Raw genomic sequence first — 26,225 nt, 5'->3', positions numbered from 1 at the left:
TATTTTTGTCTCTATGCATGGGACGTATGTTTATGAGAAATGGAAATATGAAATCTTGTGGTCTATTAAAATTATGAAATGATTATTTATGTTAAACTAATGAACTCACCAACCTTTTGGTTGACACTTGAAAGCATGTTTATTCTCAGGTATGAAAGAAATCTTCCGCTGTGCATTTGCTCATTTTAGAGATATTACTTGGAGTCATTCATGACATATTTCAAAAGACGTTGCATTCGAGTCGTCGCGTTCATCAAGATTATTATTAAGTCAATTATAGTTAGATATATTATGAAATGGTATGCCTGCCATCAACTTTTGATGTAATGAAAGATTGTCTTTTCAAAAACGAATGCAATGTTTGTAAAATGTATCATATAGAGGTCAAGTACCTCGCGATGAAATCAACTGTTGTGAATCGTTTATAATCGATATGGACTTCGTCCGGATGGATTAGGACGGGTCTCTACAATAACCAACCGTGGAACCTGCCCGACGACATGAACTGGAACCCCTATCCAGATTGATACAGTTCCCGTTGGTGATTTTTATCTTTTATTATTTTTATTTACTTATGTTTAAAACATATAATATTGTGATACTTGTAATGTAATGTTTAATATTTTTTTTAATTTTGTACTAATATTTCATATTTGATTTGAAAGTGGGATGTTAAGTCCCATTTCAAATTACCATGCATGTTATTATTTGTATGTATGTATTTTGTCAATTCTACACAACAGGGTAAAACAGCGCATTTTCAAAGACTGGCATTAAGTTCAGTAAAAGCTACTAATTTTGACGACAAAAGGAAAAATAAATGTGATGTAACAACAAGATGAAATGAACAAATGATGTGCACCATTTATCATTCAACAAACAACCGCCAATATGTTTGGAAACTTTGGTAAAATTTAATCATTTTTCTACGCTAATCACCCTCAATAATTTAAATTGTACTGATTTCTTGCAAATGAGGGCATTGCAAGATCTTAAGTGTGGGAAGGGGATAAATTCTTTTGGATTTTTAAAATTTTAAATTTAAACACTTGGTTACCATTAAAAATACTAGTAACGCAGTAGTTGTATTAGAATCTAGTGCTCTTTGATAATAAAGAACAACCCTAGTCTTATATACTGACTACCCAATTCTAGTAAAAATTTTCAAAAATTTCAATTAAATGAATTCAAAATCATGTTTATACAAATTTATGAACTATAAAACTAGGTGTTAACACCGAAATTATTGTTACCTCGGAAAGGACATAAATTGAGAAACAACCTAAAATGTTAGAATTCATTTAAAATGGAATAGAGGAAAATAAAAAGGCAAAGAAAGAAAAATAAAAGCCAAGTGTGAGAAAAATTTACCAAGTTATTTAGAACATATGTCACATATTTTTGTACAAATAATTGAAGATACTTTTGTTTTGGACGATATTTATCGGTTTTACCCAGTTTATTGTAAATTAAAAGGAAGTAAAGTCTTCCGAAAAAAAACACGCGCTTCTTGATTTAGGTCAGGAAATTGTCGTCCAGACCAGTTGTAGAGTCTACGAAAAACCTTGAAAAGTTTTCTCAAAAATCGGCTGGAAATCCACGGACCTCAGCATCAAACAGGATCGCCAAGTGGTTAGGCTTATCCTAACCATGAGAGGATCTGTCTCGTACAATGGGGGGGCACCGTGCAAATTAGCTTATAAGACTAATGAATCAGATCCCCAAAAAGGATAATCTCCTTAAAGATCAAAAATCCGCTTTTAAGACTGATATTATTCAATCCTTGAGATTGACTTTAAAGATTGAGAATTACAAACTCATGGAATTCGATGATATCTAAACTCGAGCTTGAACGAGAAAATATTTTGATCAAAATTACAAACCGATTTGTTTTCTAAAAACCCATTTTCAATGCGTTCATTACCATTGAACGTAAAATCCTAAGAATTCACTGGAATTCATTAGGTCACCCGAACCAAATCGAGTGTCAACTGTAATAACTGTGGTTGCATAGCATGGTCGAAGACAGGACCTTGTGCCAGACCAAAAAACTATAGGGTGATCTTTACTATTGCTCCTACAAAGGATAGTAATTGCATCCGACACGTTATAGACCATAATCAAAAGCATGTCACGGGACATTGCCTTAACAGTTGCTTGTTCAACGCTTTCCTTTATAACCGGACGGTAGTTTACCGAAAGGTAATATACGGAGCAAGTATACGGGACGTGTTGCTTTCCTAATACAAGGTTAGAAAGTGGGTGACACAAAACCATGAGTTTTGAGCTAAAATTTTCAAATCTGAAACCCACCAAACCCACAAAAACAATTTGCAAACACCGGTGAAGGGTTATTCCGGAAAACTTATCTAGGGTAAAAGCTAGATTGAATTTTCAAAAGATCAAATGTTTTCATAAAGATCCAATTTCCTTAAGGATCTAAATTTTCATAGTCATGTGGGACTGTAAACCACATCGTTACCACCATTGTTTATACCGCCGTATAGAAATCACTGATGTACAAAGTGTGAAGAATAAAGAAGTGATTCTAGTATTTTTATTTCAAGACTATATTGCTTGAGGACAAGTAACGCTCAAGTGTGGGAATATTTGATAATGCTAAAAACGAACATATATTTCATAGCATTATCCCTCAAGAAAGACAAGCTTTTAGTTGCAATTGTTCTATTTACAAGTGATATTCGTTTAAATAATAAAAGGTGAAGACAAAAGACAAATTCGACGAATTGAAGACGCAAACGACCAAAAAGCTCAAAAGTACAAAGTACAATCAAAGTGGTTCAAATTATTGATGAGAAACGTCTAAAAATTACAAGAGTACAAGCCGCGAAACGCAAAGTACAAGATATTAAATAGTACGAAAGGACGTTCGAAAATCCGGAACCGGGACCAGAGTCAACTCTCAACGCGCGACGCAACGGACTAAAAATTACAAGTCAACTATGCACATAAATATAATATAATATAATATATAAATAATTCTTAAAATTATATATATATTATATTTATTTATTAAAACCGTCGGCAAATAAAAAACAAAAGTATGTGAGCTATAAAAGAAGGCCATGCGATCGCATGACCAGGAAGACCAAAAACCATGCGATCGCATGGTGCACAGTATCAGCTCATGTCCTATAAAGTTCGCGTGTTTTCGCCGAAAATATTACACCTAATTCAATCTCTCTCTCACAGATATATATATATTATAATTTTAATTTTAATTTTAATTTAAGATTAATAATAATAAAGGTATGTTAGCGAATGTTGTAAGTGTGTAAGTCAAAATTCTGTCCGTGTAACGCTACGCTATTATTAATCATTGTAAGTTATGTTCAACCTTTTTAAATTAATGTCTCGTAGCTAAGTTATTATTATACTTATTTAAATTGAAGTAATCGTGATGTTGGGCTAAAATATTAAAGACAGGGTAATTGGGCTTTGTACCATAATTGAGGTTTGGACAAAAGACCGACACTTGTGGAAATTGGACTATGGGCTATTAATGGGCTTTATATTTGTTTAATTGAATGATAGTTCGTTAATTTAATATAAAGATTTACAATTGGACGTACATATAAATAACCACATACACTCGATCGGACACGATGGGCTGGATATTTATAAGTACTAATAATCGTTCATTTAACTGGACACGGGAATGGATTAATAGTCAATCGACTTATTAAAACAGGGGTGAATTACATACAAGGAAAATTGGTGTAATTATAGTTTAAGTCCCCAATTAGTTGGAATATTTGACTTCGGATATAAGGATAATTTGATGAGGACACTCGCACTTTATATTTATGACTGATGGGATGTTATGGACAAAAACCAGATGGACATATCGAATAATCTAGGACAAAGGACAATTAACACATGATAATAAACTAAAATCAACACGTCAAACATCATGATTACGGAAGTTTAAATAAGCATAATTCCTTTATTTCATATTTCATCGCACTTTTATTTACTATCATTTTATTTAATTGCACTTTTAATTATCGTACTTTTTAATTATCGCAATTTTATTTATTGTCATTTTATTTATCGCGCTTTAATTATTGTCATTTACTTTACAATTTAAATTAAGTTATATTTATTTTTAATATTTTACATTAGGTTTTAACTACGACTAAAGTTTTAAAATCGACAAACCGGTCATTAAGAGATTTATTAGGTAGATTTAAGTAAGGGTGGTTTAAATCATAAATGGAAATTTAACGCACTACAATACAAACTAAGCTTATAAATCTTTAAGGATGACCGAGAACTATTAGAAGTTCTAATTTGTCTACAAATCCTTAGATTTTACCAAACCATTGACTGGAAGGAATGCGAAACACAATCATAACCACTCACTTGGGTGATACACTAAGGTGTTAAGAAATGTTGGATATTATTTATATATGACTATGCTACTTTATTCGTGCGCCCAAGGTATGCATTGCATCCAAGATGGGCCGCTTATATCCTTAAACCAGATAAAGCGTCAGGAGTTAAGCATAGTTCATCCGATCAGAATCACGATAGCCTAGTTCCTCGTGACATGCTAATCGAGAAATCAATTAGTAGGGAATCTAGTGTTTACATCAAGGAATATCTATCCAATAAGTGTCTCGCAATCATCCCAACACTACGTTATCTTAAATCATGGTGAACCAAGTCTTCTCTGTCCTTTTCTGTTGCATGCTAGCTAGCTTATTTTTAATTATATTGCTTTAATATTTTAAATACATTTATAAATCAAATCAACTCAACTATAGCCTTTACACAATTTGATATTGTAGCGACCCGACAAAATCGTCATTGACGACGCCGTCTACTTAGGTCCCGTTACGTGGTCATAAGTCTTTAAAACAACGTTTGACCAAAAATATGTCGCATTCATTTCAAATGTGAAATGTCCAGTTCATATTGATTATAAACGTTCCATATTAATTGATTTCGTTGCGAGGTTTTGACCTCTATATGAGAAGTTTTTCAAAGACTGCATTCATTTTTAAAACAACCATAACCTTAATTTTATCAATAAAGGTTTTAAAAGCATTACGTAGATTATCAAATAATGATAATCTAAAATATACTGTTTACACATGACCATTACATAATGGTTTACAATAGAAATATATTACATCGACATATGTTTCTTGAATGCAGTTTTTACACAATATCATACAAACATGGACTCCAAATCTTGTCCTTATTTTAGTATGCAACAGCGGAAGCTCTTAGTATTCACCTGAGAATAAACATGCTTTAAACGTCAACAAAAATGTTGGTGAGTTATAGGTTTAACCTATATATATCAAATCGTAACAATAGACCACAAGAATTCATATTTCAATACACATCCCATACATAGAGATAAAAATCATTCATATGGTGAACACCTGGTAACCGACATTAACAAGATGCATATATAAGAATATCCCCATTATTCCGGGACACCCTTCGGATATGATATAAATTTCGAAGTACTAAAGCATCCGGTACTTTGGATGGGGTTTATTAGGCCCAATAGATCTATTTTTAGGATTCGCGTCAATTAGGGTGTCTGTTCCCTAATTCTTAGATTACCAGACTTAATAAAAAGGGGCATATTCGATTTCGATAATTCAACCATAGAATGTAGTTTCACGTACTTGTGTCTATTTTGTAAATTATTTATAAAACCTGCATGTATTCTCATCCTAAAAATATTAGATTTTAAAAGTGGGACTATAACTCACTTTCACAGATTTTTACTTCGTCGGGAAGTAAGACTTGGCCACTGGTCGATTCACGAACCTATACAAATATGTACATATATATCAAAGTATGATCAAAATATAATTACAACCATTTTTATTATGTTTTAAAGATTTGAGTGTATTAAGTCAGCTGTCCTCGTTAATAACCTACAACTAGTTGTCCACAGTTAGATGTACAGAAATAAATCGATATATATTATCTTGAATCAATCCACGACTCAGTGTATACACGTCTCAGGCTAGATCACAACTCAAAGTATATATATTTTTGGAATCAACCTCAACCCTGTATAGCTAACTCCAACATTACTGCATATAGAGTGTCTATGGTTGTTCCAAATAATATATATACATGGGTCGATATGATATGTCAAAACATTTGCATACGTGTCTATGGTATCCCAAGATTACATAATATATTAGAATACATGTATAATACAATATATGTTAGCTAGGATATGATTTGTATAGATTTGTTAAACATTTCCCGTAGCTAAAAAGATCAAAAATATCCAATCTTGTTTTACCCATAACTTCTTCATTTTAAATCCGTTTTGAGTGAATCAAATTGCTATGGTTTCATATTGAACTCTAATTTAAGAATCCAAACAGAAAAAGTATAGGTTTATAGTCGGAAATTTAAGTTACATGTCAATTACTAAAGAGGTAGTCATTTCCGTCGAAAGAACGACATCTTGATGACCATTTTGAAAAACATACTTTCACTTTGAGTTTAACCAAGATTTTTGGATATAGTTTCATGTTCATATGAAAAATTATTTTCCCAGAAGAACAACTTTTAAATCAAAGTTTATCATAGTTTTTAATTATCCAAACCAAAACAGCCCCCCGATTTCACTACGACGGTGTATATCCGATTTTATGGTGTTCATCGTGTTTCCAGGTTTTAAATCATTAAGTTAGCATATCATATAGATATAGAACATGTGTTTAGTTGATTTTAAAAGTCAAGTTAGAAGGATTAACTTTTGTTTGCGAACAAGTTTAGAATTAACTAAACTATGTTCTAGTGATTACAAGTTTAAACCTTCGAATAAGATAGCTTTATATGTATGAATCGAATGATGTTATGAACATAATTACTACCTCAAGTTTTCTGGATAAAACTACTAGAAATAAGAAAAATGGATCTAGCTTCAAAGGATCCTTGGATGGCTTGAAAGTTCTTGAAGCGGAATCATGACACGAAAACAGTTCAAATAAGATTTTCACTCGAAATAAGATTGTTATAGTTGTAGAAATTGAATCAAAGTTTGAATATGAATATTACCTTGAATTAGAAAGATAACCTACTGTATATAACAAAGGTTCCTTGATCTTAGATGATTACTTGGAATGGATTAGAAAGCTTGGAAGTAGACTTGCAAACTTAGAAGTATTCTTGATTTTTATGAAACTATACTTATGGAATTTATGAAGAACACTTAGAACTTGAAGATGGAACTTGAGAGAGATCAATTATATGAAAAAAATTGAAGAATGAAAGTATTTGTAGGTGTTTTTGGTCATTGGTATATGGATTAGATATAAAGGATATGTAATTTTGTTTTCATGTAAATAAGTCATGAATGATTACTAATATTTTTGTAATTTTATGAGATATTTCATGCTAGTTACCAAATGATGGTTCCCACATGTGTTAGGTGACTCACATGGGCTGCTAAGAGCTGATCATTGGAGTGTATATACTAATAGTACATACATCTAAAAGCTGTGTATTGTACGAGTACGAATACGGGTGCATACGAGTAGAATTGTTGATGAAACTGAACGAGGATGTAATTGTAAGCATTTTTGTTAAGTAGAAGTAATTTGATATGTGTCTTGAAGTCTTTCAAAAGTGTAAGAATACATATCAAAACACAACATGTATATACATTCTAATGGAGTCGTTAAGTCTTCGTTAGTCGTTACATGTAAGTGTTGTTTTGAAACCTTTAAGTTAACGATCTCAATTAATGTTGTTAACCCAATGTTTATTATATCAAATTAGATGTTAAATTATTATGTTATCATGATATTATGATGTATGAATATCTGTTAATATGATATATACATTAAAATATCGTTACAACGATAATCGTTACATATAAGTCTCGTTTCGTAATTCTTGAGTTAGTAGTCTTGTTTTTACATATGTAGTTCATTGTTAACACACTTAATGATATATTTAAATATCATTTTATCATGTTAAATATAGTGTATCAATATCTTAATATGATACATATGTATTTAGTAGACGTTATCATAACGATAATCGTTATATATATCATTTCGAGTTTCTTAACTTAGTAATCTCATTTTTTATGTATATCACACATTGTTAATATACTTAGTGAGATACTTACTCATCATAATCTCATGTCAACCATATATATATGTCTATATATACCACAACATGTAGTTTTTACAAATTTGTAACGTTCGTGAATCGCCGGTCAACTTGGGTGATCAATTGTCTATATGAAACTTATTCCATTTAATCAAGTCTTAACAAGTTTGATTGCTTAACATGTTGGAAACACTTAATCATGTAAATATCAATTTCATTTAATATATATAAACATGGAAAAGTTCGGGTCACTACAGTACCTACCCGTTAAATAAATTTCGTCCCGAAATTTTAAGTTGTTGAAGGTGTGGACGAATCTTCTGGAAATAGATACGGGTATTTCTTCTTCATCTGATATTCACGCTCCCAAGTGAACTCGGGTCCTATACGAGCATTCCATCGAACCTTAACAATCGGTATCTTGTTTTGCTTAAGTCTCTTAACCTCACGATCCATTATTTCGACGGGTTCTTCAATGAATTGAAGTTTTTCATTGATTTGGATTTCGTCCAACGGAATAGTGAGATCTTCTTTAGCAAAACATTTCTTCAAATTCGAGACGTGGAAAGTGTTATGTACAGCCGCGAGTTGTTGAGGTAGCTCCAGTTGGTAAGCTACTGGTCCGACACGATCTATAATCTTGAATGGTCCAATGTACCTTGGATTTAGTTTCCCCCGTTTACCAAATCGAACAACGCCTTTCCAAGGTGAAACCTTAAGCATGACCATTTCTCCAATTTCAAACTCTATATCTTTTCTTTTGCTGTCCGCGTAGCTCTTTTGTCGATTCTGAGCGGTTTTCAATCGTTGTTGAATTTGGATGATTTTCTCGGTAGTTTCTTGTATTATCTCCAGACCCGTAATCTGTCTATCCCCCACTTCATTCCAAAAAATCAGAGACCTATACTTTCTACCATAAAGTGCCTCAAACGGCGCCATCTCAATACTAGAATGATAACTGTTGTTGTAGGAAAATTCTGCTAACGGTAGGTGTCGATCCCAACTGTTTTCGAAATCAATAACACATGCTCGTAGCATGTCTTCAAGCGTTTGTATCGTCCTTTCGCTCTGCCCATCAGTTTGTGGATGATAGGCAGTACTCATGTCTAGACGAGTCCCCAATGCTTGTTGCAATGTCTGCCAGAACCTTAAAACAAATCTACCATCCCTATCAGAGATAATAGAGACGGGTATTCCATGTCTGGAGACAACCTCCTTCAAATACAATCATGCCAACTTCTCCATTTTGTCATCTTCTCTCATTGGCAGGAAGTGTGCTGACTTGGTGAGACGATCAACTATTACCCAAATAGTATCATAACCACTTGCAGTCCTTGATAATTTAGTAATGAAATCCATGGTAATGTTTTCCCATTTCCATTCCGGGATTTCAGGTTGTTGTAGTAGACCTGATAGTTTCTGATGTTCAGCTTTGACCTTAGAACACGTCAAACATTCTCCTACATATTTAGCACTATCGGCTTTCATACCCGGCCACCAAAAGTGTTTCTTGAGATCTTTATACATCTTCCCCGCTCCGGGATGTATTGAATATCTGGTTTTATGTGCTTCCTTAAGTACCATTTCTCTTACATCTCCAAACCTTGGTACCCAAATTCTATCAGCCCTATATCGGGTTCCGTCTTCCTGAATATTAAGATATTTCTCTGATTCTTTGGGTATCTCATTCTTCAACTTTCCTTCTTTTACAACCCCCTGTTGCGCCTCCTTTATTTGAGTAGTAAGGTTAGTACGAATAATTATATTCATAGCTTTTACCCGTATAGGTTCTCTGTCCTTTCTACTCAAAGCGTCAGCTACCACATTCGCCTTCCCCGGGTGGTATCGAATCTCAAAATCATAATCATTCAACAGTTCAATCCACCTGCGTTGTCTCATATTCAGTTGCTTCTGATTAAATATATGTTGGAGACTTTTGTGGTCGATATATATAATACTTTTGAGCCCATATAAATAATGCCTCCAAGTCTTTAATGCAAAAACAACAGCACCCAATTCCAAATCGTGAGTCGTATAATTTTGCTCGTGAATCTTCAATTGTCTAGACGCATAAGCAATCACCTTCGTTCGTTGCATTAATACACAACCGAGACCTTGCTTTGATGCGTCACAATAAATCACAAAATCATCATTCCCTTCAGGCAATGACAATATAGGTGCCGTAGTTAGCTTTTTCTTCAATAACTGAAATGCCTTCTCTTGTTCATCCTTCCATTCAAATTTCTTCCCTTTATGCGTTAATGCAGTCAAGGGTTTTGCTATTTTGGAGAAATCTTGGATGAATCTTCTGTAGTAACCAGCCAATCCTAAAAATTGACGTATATGCTTCGGAGTTTTTGGGGTTTCCCACTTTTCAACGGTTTTGATCTTTGCCGGGTCCACCTGGATACCTTCTTTGTTCACTATGTGACCGAGGAATTGAACTTCTTCCAACCAAAATGCACACTTTGAAAACTTAGCGTACAGTTTTTCTTTCCTCAATACTTCTAGCACTTTTCTCAAATGTTCTTCGTGCTCTTGATCATTCTTTGAGTAAATAAGTATGTCATCGATGAAAACAATGACAAACTTGTCAAGATATGGCCCACACACTCGGTTCATAAGGTCCATGAACACAGCTGGTGCATTAGTCAATCCAAACGGCATAACCATAAACTCGTAATGACCATAACGCGTCCTAAAAGCATTTTTTGGAATATCATCCTCCTTTACTCGCATTTGATGATATCCAGAATTTAAATCGATTTTCGAATAAATCGACGAGCCTTGTAGTTGATCAAATAAGTCGTCAATTCTCGGCAGTGGATAACGGTTTTTGATGGTAATTTTATTCAACTCTCTGTAGTCAATACATAACCTAAATGTACCATCCTTTTTCTTGACAAACAAAACAGGAGCTCCCCATGGTGATGTGCTTGGTCGAATGAAACCACGTTCTAATAGTTCTTGCAGTTGGCTTTGCAGTTCTTTCATCTCGCTGGGTGCGAGTCTGTAAGGAGCACGAGCTATTGGTGCAGCTCCTGGTACAAGATCTATTTGAAATTCAACAGATCGATGTGGAGGTAGTCCCGGTAATTCTTTCAGAAATACATCGGAAAATTCTTTTGCGACGGAAACATTATTGATGCTCTTTTCTTCAGTTTGTACTTTCTCGACGTGTGCTAGAACAGCATAGCAACCTTTTCTTATTAGTTTTTGTGCCTTCAAATTACTAATAAGATGTAGCTTCGTGTTGCCCTTTTCTCCGTACACCATTAAGGGTTCTCCTTCTTCTCGTACAATGCAAATTGTATTTTTGTAACATACGATCTCTGCTTTCATATCCTTCAACCAGTCCATGCCAACTATTACATCAAAACTCCCTAACTCTACTGGTATCAAATCAATCTTAAATATTTCGCTACCCAGTTTAATTACTCGATTCCGGCATATATAATCTGCTGAAATTAATTTATCGTTTGCTAATTCGAGTAAAAATTTACTATCCAGCGGCGTCAATGGACAACTTAGTTTAGCACAAAAATCTCTACTCATATAGCTTCTATCCGCACCCGAATCAAATAAAACGTAAGCAGATTTATTGTCAATAAGAAACGTACCCGTAACAAGTTCCGGGTCTTCCTGTGCCTCTGCCGCATTAATATTGAAAACTCTTCTGCGGCCTTGTGCATTCGTGTTCTCCTGGTTCGGGAAATTTCTAATAATGTGGCCCAGTTTTCCACATTTATAACAAACTACATTGGCATAACTTGCGCCGACACTACTTGCTCCGCCATTACTCGTTCCGACATCATTTGTTCCTTTCGTTCTGTTAACCCCTAGTCCGTAGACCTCACACTTCACCGCGCTATGACCATTTCTTTTACACTTGTTGCAAAATTTGGTGCAGAACCCCGAGTGATACTTTTCACACCTTTGGCATAGCTGCTTCTGATTGTTGTTGTTGTTGCAGTTGTTATTGTTGTTGGGATGATTGTTGTAGTTGTTGTTGTTGTTGTTGTTGTGCCGTTTGTTGTAGTTGCGATTGATGTTGCGATTGTTGGGATAGTTATTGTTGTATTGGTGACTCTTATCACCGTTTTCCTCCCACTTTCTTTTAACTAGCTTCACGTTGGCCTCTTCGGCCGCCTGTTCTTTAATTCTTCCCTCAATCTGGTTCATTAGTTTGTGAGCCATTCTACATGCCTTTTGTATGGAGGCAGGCTCGTGTGAACTTATATCTTCTTGGATTCTCTCCGGTAACCCTTTCACAAACGCATCGATCTTCTCTTCCTCATCTTCGAACGCTCTTGGACACAATAGGCACAATTCTGTGAATCGTCTTTCGTATGAAGTAATATCGAATCCCTGTGTTCGTAACCCTCTAAGTTCTGACTTGAGCTTATTGACCTCGGTTCTGGGACGGTACTTCTCGTTCATCAAGTGCTTGAATGCTGACCACGGTAGCGCGTAAGCAGCATCTTGTCCCACTTGCTCTAGATAGGTATTCCACCATGTTAACGCAATACCTGTGAAGGTATGCGTAGCGTACTTCACTTTGTCTCCTTCAGCACACTTACTTATGGCAAACACTGATTCAACTTTCTCGGTCCAACGTTTCAATCAGATTGGTCCTTTGGTTCCATCAAATTCCAAAGGTTTGCAGGCAGTGAATTCTTTGTAGGAGCATCCTACACGATTTCTTGCGCCGTTAGCTGCATTGCTAGATTCAGAGTTATTGTTGGTACGTAGCGCAGCCTGTACTGCGGCTATGTTTGCAGCAAGAAAGGTACGAAATTCCTCTTCGCTCATATTCATGGTGTATCGAGTAGTCGGTGCCATTTCCTTCAAAATAGCCAACTGAATCGAGTTAATCATACAGAATATTAAGAGTAGTCAATAGTATTTCGTAGCATAATATGAACTCATTTATAAAAGCTTTTTCTTCATATTAGCGTTTTATAAGTTTAACTTCGGGTACTACCTACCCGTTAAGTTCATACTTAGTAGCTAATATACAATTCAACTACTACAATTCCATATGAAAAACTGATTATAATAATATATCACATACAAATATTCTTCAAACTTACAGCTTCGCTATATTACATATAACATGAAATATAGTACACTATGATACAGGGCAGTTTTGAAGATAAATCTAGTTAATACGCAAGTTGTTCAGCAAAGGAAATAAAGACACGTAATTCATAAGTCCAGAAACAAGTCATGCATTCTAGTTTTACTAAGACGACTTCCCATCCTTGGTCTTGTGGAAAATAACCGTTATGACCATTGGCTAGGCAGCATGTTGTAATGTCATCAAAAGGACGAGGGTTTCGTAATGTCCAACAGCCCCGTAATAATCTAAAAACCTTCTTTCTCACCCCAACTACTGAATCCGTCACTTGTGGGAAAGTTTTATTTAAAAGCTGCAATCCGATGTTCTTTTTCTCACTTTGGTAAGAAGCGAACATCACTAACCCATAAGCATAACATGCTTCTTTATGTTGCATGTTAGAAGCTCTTTCTAATTCACGAAATCCTATGTTGGGATATGTTGAGTCAAAATAGGTTCTTAACCCGTAGCGTAAAATTGCATTTGGGTTCCCCGCATTTAATGCTTTAAAGAAAACACGGCGTAACTTATGGTCTCCCCAATGTGATATACCCCACCTATCAAAGGAAAGCCTTTTATAAACTAAGGCATTTCTGGAAAGTCTTTCAAATGTTTGACAAGTTAATTTCGCCATAACTAAATGTGCTGATGAATTTTGACCGACACTAGACAAGATTTCCTCAATCATATCCTCTGGTAGGTCTTCTAAAATATTCGGTTGTCTACCATTAACGTCCATTTTGTTTTTATACTGTAAAATACACAAGGATTAGATTCGTAATAACAAATAATACAAGCAATTTTTACATAGAACATAAAAGTACAAGCACACTACAATACATTTATTACACAACATGCTCACACCCCTCTAATCTGAATCACTGGTTTCTTCTTCTTCGAACTTGGTTCTTTTTCATAATTTTCTAGGGATATATGATGTTCCTCTAATATGAGCCGTCGTTTTCCACATTGGTTTAGAAAAACCTGGTGGTTTAGAGGTTCCTGGGTTATTGTCACGATATTGAAAATACGGGTGTTGACGGTACATATAAAGTTCATCGGGGTCGGAATCAGATTTCTCTATTTTGATGCCTTTTCCCTTATTATTTTCTTTTGCCTCATTAAATTGGGTCGGGGTAATTTCTATAACATCATCGGAATCCTCATCAGGATCCGATTCATTGGAAAATTGGTAATTTTCCCAATATTTTGCTTCCTTAGCGGAAACACCATTGACCATTATTAACTTTGGTCCATTGGTTGAGGATTTTCTTTTATTTGACCGGTTTTCTGCGGTTCCTACTATTCCCCCCTTCGGAACCTCTTCTTCTTCTGGTTCCTCTTCTTCTGGTTCCTCTTCTTCCTGTTCCTCTTCTTCCGGTTCCGTTTCCTCTTCTTCCGGTTCTTCGGGAACTTGTGAATCTTGCCAATATATATTCGACTCTTCATTATTATTAGGTGAATCAATGGGATTTGTACTAGAGGTAGACATCTATCACACAATATCAAACACGTTAAGAGATTAATATCACATAATATTTACATGTTAATAATATATAGTTTCCAACAAAAAAAATGTTATGCAATCGTTTTTGAAGAAAAACACGGTCGAAGTCCAGACTCACTAATGCATCCTAACAAACTCGGTAAGACACACTAATGCAATTTTCTGGTTCTCTAAGACCAACGATCAGATACCAACTGAAATGTCCCGTCCATATTGATTATAAACGTTCCATATTAATTGATTTCGTTGCGAGGTTTTGACCTCTATATGAGACGTTTTTCAAAGACTGCATTCATTTTTAAAACAACCATAACCTTTATTTTATCAATAAAGGTTTTAAAAGCATTACGTAGATTATCAAATAATGATAATCTAAAATATATTGTTTACACATGACCATTACATAATGGTTTACAATAGAAATATATTACATCGACATATGTTTCTTGAATGCAGTTTTTACACAATATCATACAAACATGGACTCCAAATCTTGTCCTTATTTTAGTATGCAACAGCGAAAGCTCTTAGTATTCACCAGAGAATAAACATGCTTTAAACGTCAACAAAAATGTTGGTGAGTTATAGGTTTAACCTATATATATCAAATCGTAACAATAGACCACAAGATTTCATATTTCAATACACATCCCATACATAGAGATAAAAATCTTTCATATGGTGAACACCTGGTAACCGACATTAATAAGATGCATATATAAGAATATCCCCATCATTCCGGGACACCCTTCGGATATGATATAAATTTCGAAGTACTAAAGCATCCGGTACTTTGGATGGGGTTTGTTAGGCCCAATAGATCTATCTTTAGGATTCGCGTCAATTAGGGTGTATGTTCCCTAATTCTTAGATTACCAGACTTAATAAAAAGGGGCATATTTGATTTCGATAATTCAACCATAGAATGTAGTTTCACGTACTTGTGTCTATTTTGTAAATCATTTATAAAACTTGCATGTATTCTCATCTCAAAAATATTAGATTTTAAAAGTGGGACTATAACTCACTTTCACAGATTTTTACTTCGTCGGAAAGTAAGACTTGGCCACTGGTCAATTCACGAACCTATACAAATATGTACAAATATATCAAAGTATGATCAAAATATAATTACAACCATTTTTATTTTGTTTTAAATATTTGAGTGTATTAAGTCAGCTGTCCTCGTTAATAACCTACAACAAGTTGTCCACAGTTACATGTACAGAAATAAATCAATATATATTATCTTGAATCAATCCACGACCCAGTGTATACACGTCTCAGGCTAGATCACAACTCAAAGTATATATATTTTTGGAATCAACCTCAACCCTGTATAGCTAACTCCAACATTACTGCATATATAGTGTCTATGGTTGTTCCAAATAATATATATACATGGGTCGATATGATATGTCAAAACATTTGCATACGTGTCTATGGTATCCCAAGATTACATAATATATTAGAATACAGGTATAATACAATATAAGTTAGCTAGGATATGATTTGTATAGATTTGTTAAACATTTTTCGTAGCTAAAAAGATCAAAAATATCCAATCTTGTTTTACCCATAACTTCTTCATTTTAAATCCGTTTTGAGTGAATCAAATTGCTATGGTTTCATATTGAAATCTAATTTAAAAATCCAAACAGAAAAAGTATAGGTTTATAGTCAGAAATTTAAGTTACCTGTCAATTACTAAAGAGGTAGTCATTTCCGTCGAAAGAACGACATCTTGATGACCATTTTGAAAAACATACTTTCACTTTGAGTTTAACCAAGATTTTTGGATATAGTTTCATGTTCATATGAAAAATTATTTTCCCAGAAGAACAACTTTTAAATCAAAGTTTATCATAGTTTTTAATTATCCAAACCAAAACAGCCCCCGATTTCACTACGACGGTGTATATCCGATTTTATGGTGTTCATCGTGTTTCCAGGTTTTAAATCATTAAGTTAGCATATCATATAGATATATAACATGTGTTTAGTTGATTTTAAAAGTCAAGTTAGAAGGATTAACTTTTGTTTGCGAACAAGTTTAGAATTAACTAAACTATGTTCTAGTGATTACAAGTTTAAACCTTCGAATAAGATAGCTTTATATGTATGAATCGAATGATGTTATGAACATAATTACTACCTCAAGTTTTCTGGATAAAACTACTGGAAATGAGAAAAATGGATCTAGCTTCAAAGGATCTTTGGATGGCTTGAAAGTTCTTGAAGCAGAATCATGACACGAAAACAGTTCAAGTAAGATTTTCACTCGAAATAAGATTGTTATAGTTGTAGAAATTGAATCAAAGTTTGAATATGAATATTACCTTGAATTAGAAAGATAACCTACTGTAAATAATAAAGGTTCCTTGATCTTAGATGATTACTTGGAATGGATTAGAAAGCTTGGAAGTAGACTTGCAAACTTGGAAGTATTCTTGATTTTTATGAAACTATACTTATAAAATTTATGAAGAACATATAATGACCCGTCCTAATCCATCTTGGACGTATACATTACATTTGGTTACATTGCGAGGTACTTGACCTCTATATGATACATTTTACAAACATTGCATTCGTTTTTAAAAGACAAACTTTCATCACATCGAAAGTTGACGGCATGCATACCATTTCATGATATATCCAACTATAATTGACTTAATAATAATCTAGAAGAACTCAATGACTCGAATGCAACGTCTTTTGAAATATGTCATAAATGACTCCAAGTAATGTCTCTAAGATGAGCAAATACACAGCGGAAGATTTCTTTCATACCTGAGAATAAACATGCTTTCAAGTGTCAACCAAAAGGTTGGTGAGTTCATAGGTTTATCATAAAACAATAAAATTCATTATTTTGATAGACCACAAAATTTAAATCCTGCATGGTACAAATGGGCCCGAATCCTATACCCACCTGTAATGTACATGCGATATCTTTTAAATACAGTACACCTTTCTCGTGTACGAAATCATCTTTCATAAATCTTAGTAACCGTACACATATCTCGTGCACAAAAATATCATACACATAACCTGAGTATAAAATCATTCTCTCGATACATAACATTCATATCAATTGGTGGCAATTATCATGTCCACATAATTCAATGGTGGTAATTATCATGCCCACCTAATTCAATGGTGGAAATTATCATGTCCACATAATTCAATGGTGGCAATTATCATGTCCACATAATTCAATAATAATCCGCAGAACTTCTGTATGCATAATAATTCATTCGAGGAATGTTTTGCTTGTGTCTATCTCGTCAAACATTTATAAAAGCATTTCATGTATTCGCAGTTCAAAATATATTTCAAAAGCATTTAATAAAGCAGTTGTAAAACAGCGCATGTATTCTCAGTCCCAACAATGTAAAGAGTAAAAGGGAATCAAATGAACTCACCATACTGTATTTTGTAGTAAAAATACATATGACGTCATTGAACAAGTATAGGGTTGGCCTCGAATTCACGAACCTATATTATTCATATATTCATTAACACATAGAATTGTAATCGAATAAGTTTTCATATTTTTATTGATGATATACTTGTTATATTTAATAATTTATAAGTTTTATTAATTAATTAAGTATGTTTATTTTATATACACTTTTAAATGAATAAGTAATAAAAATTTTAATATAGTTATGTTATGTGTATTAAATATATTTTTAAGTAACTAATATTTATATGATAAAATAATATTGATAATACTTATAATTTTAGTGAAAATTTTAATAAAAATCATAATTTTAAAAATAATGATTCTTTTAATAATAATAATAAAAATGATAATAATAATAATAATAATAATAATAATAATAATAATAATAATAATAATAATAATAATAACTAATATACTAATAATCTTCTTACTAATAATAATGATAATAATATTACTAATAATGATGTTCATAAAAATAATGACAATAATAATGATACTTTTACTAATAATGATATCTTTATTAATTAATGATAACAATAATAATATCGATAATGTTAATAATAATAATATTAATAATAATAGTTGTAATAATAAAAATAATAGGAAAAGGAGACTACCTTTAAGCTTTTCTTAAAAAAATGCCTTAAACAAGGCTCGAACCCGCGACCCCTCCTATAACAAATGCCTTACAAAACCATTATACTGCTTATTCATATTAGTTTTAATTCGCGACTTATAGGCATATAACCCGTATCCTCTCTATCTTGGCCTAGTTTCCCCTGGCCCAATAGTAAAAGCCTAATTAAAATGGCCCAAGTATAAACGAATCATATGGACCCAATTATAATCCAGTAACCATCCGGTCCTCTTTTTCTTTTTAGCCATGAATCAGCAGCAAAAAAAAATAATAATAATAAACAGATGCAACCTTTGGCTGCTGTTCATCGATCGAAAATAGAAAACAAACAGAGGCGTGCACAATAATCGATCTTCTGGAATTCTAGTCGATTAATAACAATAGTTCATAGCGGTTCTTGAAGATGATGTTCGAAGGTAACGATTTTAGCTTTATTTAATTAAATTATCTGATGGGTTGTAGTTATTCAATCAGGGTTTCGGGTTGCAGGTGTTTTGTTGTAGTTTTTGGTTGAAACAGAAAAGGAGACGAGGACCTAGCAAAAATATGTAGTCGATGGTTTATGGATTTCAATCGAGTTTGCAATTGGTTTCGTGATGTTTGAATGTGAAACAGAAACAAATAGCAGTGGCAATGGGTTCGATGGTGTGACTTGTTGTGGTTTAATGGTTGTTTGATCAAGTAAGAAAACAGAAATAAATGATTCGGTTTTTAATATAAAAGTGGTAGCAATTTGGTTGTGGTTACACAAAGAAAAGAGGGAGAGATAGGTATGATTTATGGTGGTGTTGATGGGCTGTAAATAGAAAACAGGAACAAAGGTATCAGCAAGGTATCAGCTACAACCTTGTGTTTTACATTCTTAAAAAAATATCAAGTAGCGGTTTTGGTTGATAGCGATTATTTAAGTGGTTTGCGGTGGTTTGTAGCTGCATAGAAGCAGTCTTTTTGGTATCTGTTTTGGTGAATAGAAACAGCAAACATAGATGAGAATATATGGTGTTGTGGTAAGAGTTGATTGAGTAAGGAACAATTTGATAGGTGGTTTCAAGGTTGTCAACAACAACCGAAGGTAGTTTATAATTTTGTTCGAATTGTGGTGTATGTGACACAAGTCCACAAACAATAATCTGTTTGGGTGTTACATGTATCTAGTTCTTCGAATGAAATCATGCGAGTTGAGTTTGGTTATTGGACAGAAAGAAAACAAGTAGCGTGAAGATGGTGGGTTGTGGGTGTTCAAGTGATGGTGAACCGAATGATAAGTAGGAACTGATTATAGATATGGTTAAATGGTTTTTTTTTCTAATTTAAGCTAGAGGTAGATAGATGGTAGGTTTATGTAATGCATCTAACGTGTATGTATATATAATAAATGAGTGGGTATATATATGATATAATTCATCAATAAAGATAAACACATGTCCAATCTTGTAAAAGTGAGTTTGTTAGTGGTCTATATCAATTTTCTTATCGTTATGTAATGTATGTATATTATATAGGATATAGAATATATAGAAGATAGTGATAGGTGTGTTTAGTTGTTTTGTTGTGTGACCAAAGTCAACAAGTTATCACATTCAGGAGACAAGTTTTAAAAGCAGATCAAGAAAGATAACATGTTTGTACCATAGTTGGTTTTATAATATATTTTATATTAATAGTTGATAAATATAATTTTATTTTTAATTAGTAATGCTGTATAAATAAATAAATAACCGTAAATAATAATAATATTAGTTAAATAATAATAATGATGATAAGAATGATAATTTTTAATAATGATGATAATGCTAATAACAATTTAAAAGATAATACCAATAACAAATAATACTTTTAAATTATTTCTTAATTATGGTTTCAATCAGATAATATTTATATTTATAGTTTTATTTTTATAATAAATTCCTTGTTAAAATATTCATAATACTGATATTATTATTATTATTAATATTTATTTTAATAATATTAAAAGTTATAATAACTATATTTTAACTTGTAATTACATTTATTAATATTACAATTTATTAGTTATATATTATCATATAATATATAATAACATACAATTAATATTTGATATTTATATATATATACTAATATACATACAATCCATAATTATGTACCCCAATCATTTATATATGAATATATATCTGGATACTTCCACTACTACAGGTTTAATTATGTTTTAAATATCTAGTAAATAAATATATTAATTATATGTATTGAACAAATAATCTCAGAGTAACATTATACATTTAATACTTTGTTATCGTTGACAAATTATATTCGAATTCATTTATATTCAATATACTCTATATATTTAAAATAACAAGTTTTAGTTATTTTAAGTTATCTTTAATAAAATAAATAAATAAATAAATAAATAAATAAATAAATAAAATATATAGTTCATTAATATAGCTAATTTATTATATATATAGTTATTTACATGTATAATCATTTATATATATACATTTGTGTTTACAATTCAAAGGTTCGTGAATCGTCGGTAATAGTCAAAGTCAAATGATTTCATAAAATAGTTCAAAGATTTTGAGACTCAACATTACAGACTTTGCTTATCGTGTCGAAATCATATAAAGATGAAGTTTAAATTTGGTCGGAAATTTCCGGGTCATCACAGTACCTACCCGTTAAAGAAATTTCGTCCTGAAATTTGAGTGAGGTGGTCATGGCTTACAATAAAAATGTTTTCATGACCAATATGAGTTGATAATTAGAGGTTTATCATCAGTAAATAATAATGATAAAATAATTCGATTATTCTAAGAATACGAGTGAAGCTATCGCAAAAGAGTGAATTGAAGAAAATACGATTTTCCTTAGCTTTTGACGTAAACAGGATTGAATTCCAGAATTCAAGGGATTTAAAGAAAATCTTCAAAATCTAAGAGATTTTATTCTTCGGCGAATAAGGAGATTAAGATCTCTTCAATTAAATACGGTGATCTGCCTCGATTACTCTGTCTGATATTTCCATTATAAATTAAACTCCTCCGTTCCAATATTCTCACCATTCCTATACTTTCCTTCTTAGTTCATACATCCAAAAGATTGTGAAAATGTTTAGTCCAGTTCTAATTCCTAATATTTTCCTCATTATCATTTCTGTCATCCCTCTTTCCAATCTTCCACCAGAAAAATCTGTTTACTTTTAATATAACCTTGGGGTGATACTGTCCTTAATCCTACCGTGTCTTTATATTGCTATTCGTATTAATATCCATGGTTTGTAATTTCCGAGTTGTTGTTTGGGTTTTATAGCTTCCTTTACATTTCGATGTCTCTGCTCCTGTCCTTCTGTATTCATTGACATCCACAGTTAATACTCTCTCTAATTTACTGTGAATTATACTCTCATTTATTTCAGATCTTCATTCCTTTTGTTTTCTCTTCCCGACTTTAAATCAAGCGACTAATGGTCCAGAATTCGTAATTATGGAGTTTCGAAAGAACTTAATGTTCTAAATAAGAAAGAACGAAATCGCACGATTTGATTTGTCAAATTACCCGAATTGCTGAGAATAGAACTATCAAGAATATATTCTCTTGATATGTTCAGAAGTTAAGCAGAATGAAAGAGTTATGTAACATGGCACATGATGACGTTATGATCTGTGAATCATCTTATTCCATTAGAAACTCAGCATGACCTACTGTAATATAATCACGTTGATCAAGTGTCATTATATTATACTAACTCATGCATCAATTCCCAACACTACTTCAAAAACATTCATAATTTAAACTCGAATTTTAAAGAATTTTAGAAACTAAAGTAGTTTCCTTTATGATGTAATATAGATAGCACGAAGAGATAAATAATTTCGGATGAGAATATTTATGAAAATATCTTCAGAAATATCGAAGATATTTATGATGATATTTTGGAATTTCTAAGTTCGATGGTTGATGAGGAAGATTTTCCGCAAGATTTTAACATGAGTACGGAGCAAGATATTCGTTGAAGGTTTCATCAGATTTAGAATTACCTGGATTCTTTGAATATATGGTATGGTCCTTGTATTTGTCCTTGGTCTCTTTCGTGGTTAGCTCAATCCGTTTTCCAGTTCCAACTTTTCTGAGCTTTTCCAACATACTATTCTTTATCATCAAACTTCCGATGATTAAGGGCGTTTACAATTGTCTATGGTTTCTGCTGCTTCATTCAGCTTTTTCAACATTCAGAGTATTGATTTGTGACTGAGTGCTTTTCAGAATTTCAGAATGAGAAATCATAATTCTAAGAGATAAATGTCATACATATAACTGTTGATGTAGATATGCTGTGAGTTTTCAAGGTACTGATTGCTGATTCCCGGTAATTGGTATGGCAGTTCTCGATACAAGATGCGGATGAGTATATGATAGGGTTTGTGACGACCCGGAAATTTCCGACCAAATTTAAACTTTAATCTTTATATTATTCCGACACGATAAGCAAAGTGTGTTAAGTTAAATCTCAAGAATTTTAAACTGTGTTCATACATTCATTATAACCTCGACCAAATTCCGACGATTCACGAACCGTTATATATAAATAGATATGTATATGTATATATATATATTATAACTTGAGAATATTAATAAAGTATTAAACGTATAATACTTTACACGAACGTATTTGTTTCAATATGATTTTCGACGAAAAAAAATATATTAAATGATTGAATTATCAGAAACATTGAATTATGATTACAAGTCTCTGTTGAGAGGTCCACTATGATTTGAGAAAATCTATTCCTCTTAACGATATTCAGAATAATTTGTAAAGCTATTTATAAATAAAAACAAAAAGTGTCATTTACGAAAGTTAGACAAAAGTTAGTGGAGAATTGGTTTCCATAATATTCTATTAATTTAGTTTCAAAAGTACAAAAAACGTTTTCAGTTTAAAAAGAACTTTATTATTAAAACATATATATCTTTTATAAATATCTAGAACCACTTTTGACAACTCATTACTTAACCAGTATGATAAAGATAACGATATTTATATTTTATTTTATTAAATATATATAACGATTTAAATTAATATTATATATATTTATACGCGTATTATACATACATAGTATTTATACTTTTACTATACTTTAACTTTACCTTTACTTTACTTTTACTTTACTTTAACTTTAATAATTCATACTTTAATAATTCACTTTAATAATTCATACTTTAATAATTCACTTTAATAATTCATACTTTAATAATTCACTTTAATAATTCATACTTTAATAATTCACTTTAATAATTCATACTTTAATAATTCACTTTAATAATTCAAAAATCTGTTATAAATAGAATTCAATAGGTTTCATTATTTCATAGAAACTTGAAAATATATTTCTCTAAACTCTCTCAATCGAATTACATATATATATTTTCTTTGTATTATTTCAAGATATTATTAGTATACATAAAATATTACGACGGAGTGCTGTCCGAGTGATTTCAAAATAGTTTTTTTGAATGAGTCGAAGCTAAGGAAATTATGAGTTATAGCTACGGAGGTGATGGGTATGGTTCATGGGTATGCTCGTGAGGTCAATCTAGTGTTTATCATCTCCGTTGCGTCTACGTACTTTCCTGCAATATTGAATCTCAATATTGATACGTGAGCACTCATAACTTCACTTTTATATATCAATAGTGTATCCCTGACTAGTGCTCGAGTATATAGGATTATGCATGCTTGTACATTCGATATTGTCCTTAGATAGGTTTGTTGAATCCTGAATTATATACATATGCTACTAAGATAGGGTATATGATATGCATATCATTGGAAAGCTAGCGAAAAATTAAGAACTTTTCATTTAGATATCGAATGGTTTCGATGAACGGATTAGAAGTTATAGTCAACTGAATTTTAGTATTATTGTTAAAATGATTATTATTACTATCGTCGTTATTATTTTAATAGAAATATCATTGTTATTATAAAATATCATTATTACTATTATATTAGTATTATCATTTTATCATAATACCATTTTTAGTAAATATAAATATTGTTATTTTTTTATAGAATAATAATAATTATTATTACAAAATAATACAACTTTTACTTATTATTATTATGATCAATATTATTTTATCAAATAAATAGGGGATATAAAGATATTTGTCACCACGCATAATATAATTACATTAATAATACTTACCACTATAGTTTTACGATATTAAGTGAACTTTATAAATTTTACTACTTAAGATATATAAAAGTATATTCTATCATATATAAACGTTAATATAAATTTTTATTAATAAATGACTTTTATTATTATAAAATCTAATAAATATATTTAAATATATAAAACGACTATAGTTAAGTTATATAATAAACACGTATAAATTTTAGAAGTCATTTTGGGTCAAGTTGACTTTTGTTGACTTTTGCATATTAGTCTCGAGCATTAGGATTGTGGTACACTATGACTTGACCAAAAATTGTTAGACAAATATTGACCAACATATAAATATATATAATTAATATAGGTTCGTGAATCCGAGGCCAACCTTGCACTTATTAAATGACGTTATATGTATTTTTACTACGAAATACAGTATGGTGAGTTTCATTTGCTCCCTTTTTAATTGCTTTTGCAATATATATATTTTTGGGCTGAGAATACATGCGCTGTTTTATAAATGTTTTATGAAGTAGGCACAAGTACTAAAACTAATTCTATGTGGGTTTAAACTAGAAATATACCCTTAGCTTGGTAACATTAAACTACTTGTCTATGTACGGTAGGCGCGAATTCTAAAGATAGATCTATTGGGCCTGACAAACCCCATCCTGACTATGGGATGCTTTAGTACTTCGAGGTTATTTTAAACACGCCTGATCTGGTGTACTTCAGAGGGTAAAACATGAACGTTAAGGCTTGTTACCAGGTGCCTACAACTTATAGAATACTTTTATACACTTGCGAGTGTACATATATTTATAAACGGAAATCTTGTGGTCTATTAATATATTGAAATGATTGTTATGATAAACCTATGAACTCACCAACCTTTTGGTTGACACTTTAAAGCATGTTTATTCTCAGGTATTAAAGAAATCTTCCGCTGTGCATTAGCTCATTTTAAGGATATTACTTGGAGTCATTCATGGCATACTTTGAAAGACGTTGCATTCGAGTCGTTGAGTTCATCAAGATTAATATTAAGTCAATTATAGTTTGATGTAATATGAAATGGTATGCATGCCGTCAATTTTTGATGTAAAGAAAGTTTGTCTTTTAAAAACGAATGCAATGTTTGTAAAACATATCATATAGAGGTCAAATACCTCGCGATGTAATCAACTATTGTGAATCGTTTATAATGT

The sequence above is a fragment of the Rutidosis leptorrhynchoides genome, chromosome 2, assembly GCF_046630445.1.
Source record: "Rutidosis leptorrhynchoides isolate AG116_Rl617_1_P2 chromosome 2, CSIRO_AGI_Rlap_v1, whole genome shotgun sequence".
Classification (NCBI taxonomy): domain Eukaryota; kingdom Viridiplantae; phylum Streptophyta; class Magnoliopsida; order Asterales; family Asteraceae; genus Rutidosis; species Rutidosis leptorrhynchoides.
The sequence above is the reverse complement of the archived record's forward strand: the minus strand, read 5'-3'. Positions refer to the sequence as shown.